At 43.9% G+C, this 7,500-nt stretch overlaps 1 protein-coding gene across 6 annotated transcripts in view; it reads right to left on the bottom strand.

Annotated features, from left to right (window-relative positions):
• The window catches only part of LOC134455585 (piezo-type mechanosensitive ion channel component 2), a 202,110-nt gene that overhangs the window by 137,001 nt on the left and 57,609 nt on the right, over window positions 1–7,500 (bottom strand). The window lies entirely within an intron of this gene.

The raw sequence follows: 7,500 nt of genomic DNA, 5'->3' as shown, positions 1-7,500 counted from the left end.
GCGGCTGTTCCTGTTTTCCCTTAAGTGTGCTACGATAACAAGGAGCACTGTCGCTGGAGCGGGAAATCCACCATTCTTCTTGTCAGGGTGAGAGTTCATCCAGGTTAACCTGTCTGTCATGCATTTTAACAGGAACAAGGCCCGCTGCAGATCCCCTCTCTACATTACTGTTAGTGTGTGTGTGTGCTTATGTGTGTGAGTGTGTCTGTGTGTGTGTGTGTGTGTACCTCTGCATTACACACGCACGCACGCACGCACGCACGCACGCACGCACGCACGCACGCACGCACGCACGCACGCACGCACGCGCGTGGCCCAATCCAGTCAGTCAGTCAGTCGTCTGCGCTTTGGCAGTCAGTCAGGCTGAGGTACGTACGCATACTGATGTTTTTGGCAGCCGTGCGACCATCGGTCATGTGAAAAACTAGCGTGCGTGATGTCCAGATTCGCTCACTGTGCAGCATGCGAGCAAGCGAACGAACAGACATCAAAGTCAGACATTTCGTTTTGTTTACGGACAGTGTTTGTTTTTGTTTGTTTTGTTTTTTTGTCAACCGTCAAAAATGCTGACATGAGAAGACGGCTAAGCTGCCAGAGATTTAGGGATGGTTGTGGGCGGCATTAAAAACAGACGAGGAAGACGAGGCAGAAGACCACAATTATTATTATCATCATTACCATGCCAAAGGCAATGGGAACTGAGTAGGAGAGGTCCGATGCAAGAGAAAGGTTCTTTCTTCTAAACATCCCCGGGGAAACAACAATCCATAGTAATCTGCAGGGAGCATTTTATGTCTCGTGTTTAGTGTAGCCAGAGACGGATTATGACGGCCTGAGGGCCCTAGGCTGCGGGTTACTGTGGGGCCCCCCAGAAGTCAAATTTGGTGACAAATGTACATAGACAGTGTCATAATTACAAGCTAGGAATTAATGATAACTTGTCTACCAATTGTATTCAATAAGACACGTGATCTGTTCAATATTGCATCCTGTCACAATTCTGCAATTTTTCACTTTTAGTCAATCAGGGGCCCCCTGGGAGGTGGGGGCCCCTAGGCGGCAGCCATATCTAGCCTGTGTGTTAATCCGCCCCTGAGTGTAGCTTACATAAAAAGAAAACATTGCCAGTGATTGATGTTTCAAGATGACGTCATTCATACAGTGTAAAAAAGAAAAACAGAACAAAATGTCTGTCTGTTCTGAGGGGATGTGTCTGAGCCAGACTGTTCGTTTTGTTTACTTGGTTTTCACCGAGGGGAGAAGACATGGGTCAGGCTATGTGAAATTGATTTGGATGCCTTTCGCCACTATCTGACTTTTCAGACGTTTGGGATCACAAATCTGTGTGAGTCAGAATGATTGTCCCCATACCCACAAAAGGCCTTCTTGGTGCAATAGCAAGACAAAGTGCAGTGCAATTATGAATGCAATTGTTGTTTTGTACATAATATGTATTTGTTGGCTTTTACGTTGCCCACATCTTAATTTCAATAATCGAAAATGCCAAGATAATGACTCACAATGATGAGCAGAGAACACTGTATCCATTTTGTTTGCAATGGCTTTACCCTCAGGACACCACTGCATGTTTCACATGATTACACACAGATTTTTTTTTATTCGTTTCATATGGCCCTATCTGTGATCAAACACAGCTATGCTCGTTAGATTGTGTTACATGTATTTCCTTCAGAACAGCCTATGCCAACCAATGCTGGGATAAATCATGCATTACTCAAAATGTTTGGCAGCTACATAGCCATGTCATAACAATCAGAGAGAACTGCAGCGATAAAACAATCCAAACACATGGGCCTGTGATGGCAAATTCACTCCCCTTCGCTACAGTGTCACATATAGTTTATATAGTATATACAGTGGCTGTATGGGGTGATTATGTGTTACAGCTTCACCAAGATCGGAAAACTGTAAGAAGCAGATCTTTTCTCATTCTGAACTAAAATAACTACTCAGAACTAAATAATCATGGCTCCACTTGAAAAGAGCATCACACAAGCGACACAAGGCACACAATATACGCCTTGAAAGAATGCAAAAGATCCGTATAAAACGCTTGCAAAATCTGAGTAGGTGAAAAAAGTCTGCTGATTGAGACCATGTGTGAGAAATGGACAGTGCATCCCAACAGTTGCTGATATTCCTCTGGCTGCCGTAAGCGGATCGTGCAGAGTCAGACCCCACTAAACACCTTCGCAGGTCCGTGGCCCTGTTGGCTGGAGGCTGGCCTATACAGCAGTAGTTCCCAACCGGCGGTACGGTACGTGTACCACTAGGGCTCCAGTACATGAGCACACTGCAGAGGGTACGAGGACAACTGTAATGATATCAAATGTATGGGACATAGACATTGTAATGTGAGGAGAGAACATGACTGAGAATGTAGGTAATCATGGCATGACAACAAGGCTTAAGGGGGTCTCGGCTGTGACTCAAATGGCTAAGGCCCTGTGTTTAGTTCATTATTTCTTCCTGACAGGCTGAGGCAAACGACAGATACACCAGGAACGCTTCGTAATACCGCCTCTCACTCTGTTTTCCTGTACCACTCTTGATTGTATTAATATATTAAAAAACAAAAAGCTTAGGGGGTACGCAAGGGGAAAAAAGTTGGGAAGCTCTGCAAGCATATAGAACAGTCTGACTCACAGCCGCGCAGCGAGGAGCTGGCTAGAGCTGGTGTGGCAGTGTGTACTGTAGACTCATGGATGCCAAAACACCAACAGCATCACGTTACTCCCTCACGGCTTACAGCAAGATATTACAGCAGAGAAACAGAGGGCTTGCTGTTGCGCACGTCACAGTCAAACACAAAGAAGACTTTGAAACAACAAAGCTCAGTTAAACATTAGATGATTTTGTATCCTGTATCAATGACAATTCACGCGAGACGCGCTGTAAAGCAGGCGTCATTCAGCACGTACTGTTTGAAATTTCCCTGAGGAAATTAAGTTGACTACGCCGGCCTTTCACTTCATGTTACTTTTGAGGGAGAGACTTCCTTATTTTGCCAGTTTTAATTTTCAAAACGGTCCTTCAGCTGAACCTTGAACTGTCTGTATTTCCCTTGGGCGAAAAATGTTCTCACCTTTTCCTATGTTTCATTTGTTTTCATCACCTAATTGTTTTCATCTGTTTTCTTTTAGAGCCTGATGATTTTGTAACTGTTTTGTTAAGCACTTTCGTGCCATGGCTTTTAGCTTTTAGAAAGCGCAGTGGAAATAAAAAAAGTTATTTATATTCCATTCCATTACGAAGTAGACGCTGTATTCTTAAGTCATCTCTTGCCCAATACTTTTTTAATAACTTAAAGATTACTTTAGGGAATTAAACTGGTTAACTGCCAAAAAACCTTTCAACATACTGTTCGGGAATTGAATAATTCGGCAAGCTTAATTTGCCAGTACTTAATAAAAGAGAATTAGACATGCTGCTATTTGAAACATTTAAGACTGGCTAGTGCTACAGTACAGGTTTTCACATGTATTCCAGTGTTCAGGCAAAGGCTACGTGTAAAATCTGCTGCCAAGTCCCTGTGTGTCGATTACAATGGCTCACTGTTACGTAAGTGTTTTAACTAGTCCAGTTATGAGGCACACATTTATTGTTCTTTGAGAGACGCGATCTTTGTTAGAAAGAGTTCTGTTTCTGCTGCCCATAGACGCAAACCCACAGAGAAGGAAGTCGAGCACGAGGTAGTAAACGAAAAATCTGGCCCCGCTTTAATTTTATTTGTTTGATTCATTTCTGAATAAAACAATTCTGGCGTCCTCGAAGAGAAAAAAGTCATATTTAATCACTTATTTAGTGGTTTGGAATGCGTGATGAATGTGGGCACATTGGGCCAAATGTATGACTTTGTGCTTGTGCCATGCACCAATCCTCTGCGGCTATTTAGAGAGACTGGGGAAATTACTGAATGAATGAATGAATGAATGAACGATGGAATGACTGAATGAATGTATGAATGTATGAATATATGAATGAATAAATACATAATAAATAAATAAATAATAAATAAAAGAGAAATCAGTGTGGAGAAAATAGGACCATCTGTGGCAGTAAGCCGATACTGCCACAGGAAGCCCAAATGCAGACCAGATGTGCTCGCGATCTCGGGCACGGACAAAAGACGATGTGTCGGCATGTTTCACATCAGTTTGTGATTTCTAGTTTCTTTTTCCCTTTCTAGGACTTTTTTTTTCTTGGTCGACCCCTTTCAGGCTATGTGGTCTCACGTCTGCCCCAACGCGTCTCGTCTGGCATCAGCTACCTTGGCATGGCAATGAAACAATCAAAACTGGCATGGTTGTGTGCTTACGGTATGTGTGTTTGTGTGCGTGCACACAGGTTTGTCAATCCTTTCACTACCTTGTTTTGTTTGGAGAACGTTTCATATGGAGACCTGCTTTGATTATTTTGGATGTGCAGTGCACACCTTCTCATTGATTATTTTGGAGGTGCAGTGCACACCTTCTCGGTGTTATTTCTCAATGTGTTCCCTCCCTTTCCACATCACCCTTGATGACGCACATCCCCCTTGATGAGTGCTATCTGGGGCTCACGAGAAGCGGAGATGGACATCGCAGGCTCCAAAAACTAAAAGTGCTGCCGCATATTTCCAGTACACCGGCGAATTCACTGAACCAGTTGAACTTAATTAGCACAACCCTCTAGGTAGATAAATTATGTAACTTTGGAAAATAACGTTTGTCAAAAAAACTGACAGTCTGCATGCATGAATGAATGAATGAATGAATGAATGAATGAATGAATGAATGAATGAATGAATCTATCTATCTATCTATCTATCTATCTATCTATCTATCTATCTATCTATCTATCTATCTATCTATCTATCTATCTATCTATCTATCTATCTATCTATCTATCGGTTGTATCGTATCTATCAGTTATAAATCAAAGTCAAACTGACTCAAGCTCAGGCCTGAAGTCTATAGTGCCTGGGGGCTTCACCACCGGAGGTTCCCCATGTGCCAGAGGCCCCTGGCGCTGCTGTTATCCAAATTGTGAAATTTCATCGTCTTAATCGCATTTAAAGACTATCCCCCCGGCAAGAGAGCGGGCGGCTTTTTGCCAGGAGAAGGAGGAGGAGGAGGGAGGGAGGGATGGAGGGATGGAGGGATGGAGGGAGGGAGGAGGGAGGGAGGGATGGAGGGATGGAGGGATGGAGGGAGCTGCTTTGCTCATTGAAAGCATCCCATGTCCAGAGAGAGCCTGGGCCTGCGTGGGCCACCGGCTATCGGGTTGCATCTTGGCTCCCTACTCGGTGTGTGTTTGTGTGTGTGTGTGTGTGTGTGTGTGTGTGTGTGTGTGTGTGTGTGTGTGTGTGTGTGTGTGTGTGTGTGTGTGTGTGTGTGTGTGTGTGTGTGTGTGCGCGTGTGTGTGTGCGTGCGCGCAACTCACAACCATGCACTGCAGCCCCGTGTATACAACCTAAGCGGGTATCTAAACAGCAGGGGTAATGTAGCATTGTCAATCATCTCCTAAAGTAATCTCATCATTACTTCCATAAGCTACTGCCGGCAAACACTGATGTGGAAACCTTATCCGACTGCAGAGTCGATACTGAGCGTAAGAGCCGAGTGCTAAGGGTATTACCATGGGGATAATACACTCAACTAAAAGAGCAACCTATCAAGTAATTGATTTGAGTCAATTAATTCTGTGACGAATAGCATCGGATAGTACCGTAAGTCAGTGGTTCCCAAACTGTATCTGCTGGGACCCTGTGTTGGTCTCTCGGATATTTTCACAGCACCTGTGAAATTTTCAAATGGCAAATATTTTTTTGTCCCATAAAGTTGTGCCATTTTATTGTGAAAATCATGTTACTAATAATGTTACTAATAATGTATGGAATGGTTATGTACGGTCACTTCTTCCTGCTCCATGTACCACACACACACACACACACACAAACACACACACACACACACACACACACACACACACACACACACACACACACACACACACACACACACACACACACACACACACACACACACACACACACACACACACACACAACCACAGACACACAAAGACACACACACACACACACTTTATACTGTACACACACAGAAACATGTGCATGTGTTTGTACTCAGTCACATTCACAGATACAGTGACGTGCATATACTGTATGCATATAGACACAAACACACACAGGGTCAAACTAAACAATAGGCAGTGCCAACACACACACACATGTGCGTGCACACACACACACACACAGACGCACGCACGCACGCACGCACGCACGCACGCACGCACGCACGCACGCACGCACGCACGCACGCACGCACGCACGCACGCACGCACGCACGCACGCACACACACACACACACACACACTCCTGACGGCCCAAACCCTAGTTTTGGGAACCGCTGCTGTGAAGTGAGATACAGCAACAGGCTGGGTGGCTATGACGACACATGTTGTGGAACTGCAAACCGAGCTCTGGGAATTTCCAACGGGTCTCAGTGTTTTGAGGAATTTTTGGGATTCTTTTTTTTTTTTCATTTTCACAAGCTTTTACGAGTGAATCAATTTCTTTCGCGGGATTAAAGAATTAAGTGTGCAAAAACAGGGCAGCGGCACAGCCCAGTCGGAGAGTCTAGACACTGTTTGACCATGTTGCTTTTTGATGGAATGTAACAGCAACTGGATAATTAAAGAAATAATGTCTTGCCCAATGATGCTCAACTTACACAATGACAAGAAATGAAACTCGACACGCAAAACAACACAACTTCATTGAAGTATGAGATTTGGATTGCTTCTGTTTAGATCACTGATTCTCAAACTGTGGGCTGGGGCCCACTGGTAGGCCTTAAAAGTATTACTAGTGGGCCTTGAAAGCATTTTCTGTAAATCAAAATAATATATGTGTGTATCCCTGTTGACTATTTATTTGAGTTGTGTTGTTTATTGGGTCAGAGGTGGGCCCCGAACAGTTGTGAAAATCCAAAGAGGACCAGGTTGGAATAGGTTGGAAGGTTCAGTGGTGTAGTCTACTTTTTGAAGTGAGTATACTGTATATTTGAGCATTTTTTGAAGTGGGTATACTGTATATTCAATATACTGCTATTCAAAACAATGGATCAATCAATTTTAAGTGGGTATACTGAAATCCCTGAAATTTAGAAGTGGGTACAGTATACTCCGTATACCCGTGTTCTACGTAGACTACACCACTGCCCTGGTTTAGATAACACAACTCACTTGTGATCAATGGCAGCACATTTTTAATTTTGACTTGCTACTTTGTGTTAGTTGTAATAAGAGAGCAGCTGGAAATAATCCAAAGCTGCACCGCCAGCATAGCTGGATTGGCCACAAGGCATACAGGGCATTTGCCCGGTGGACTGTTGATGATTTTGGCCTGGTCCTCCCTTCAATGTAGTGGTATCAGTCCTCAAGTCACTACAGCAGACCTCTCCAAGTCAGATTGAA

The sequence above is a fragment of the Engraulis encrasicolus genome, chromosome 9, assembly GCF_034702125.1.
Source record: "Engraulis encrasicolus isolate BLACKSEA-1 chromosome 9, IST_EnEncr_1.0, whole genome shotgun sequence".
Taxonomy (NCBI): Eukaryota; Metazoa; Chordata; class Actinopteri; order Clupeiformes; family Engraulidae; genus Engraulis; species Engraulis encrasicolus.
The sequence above is the reverse complement of the archived record's forward strand: the minus strand, read 5'-3'. Positions and strand labels throughout refer to the sequence as shown.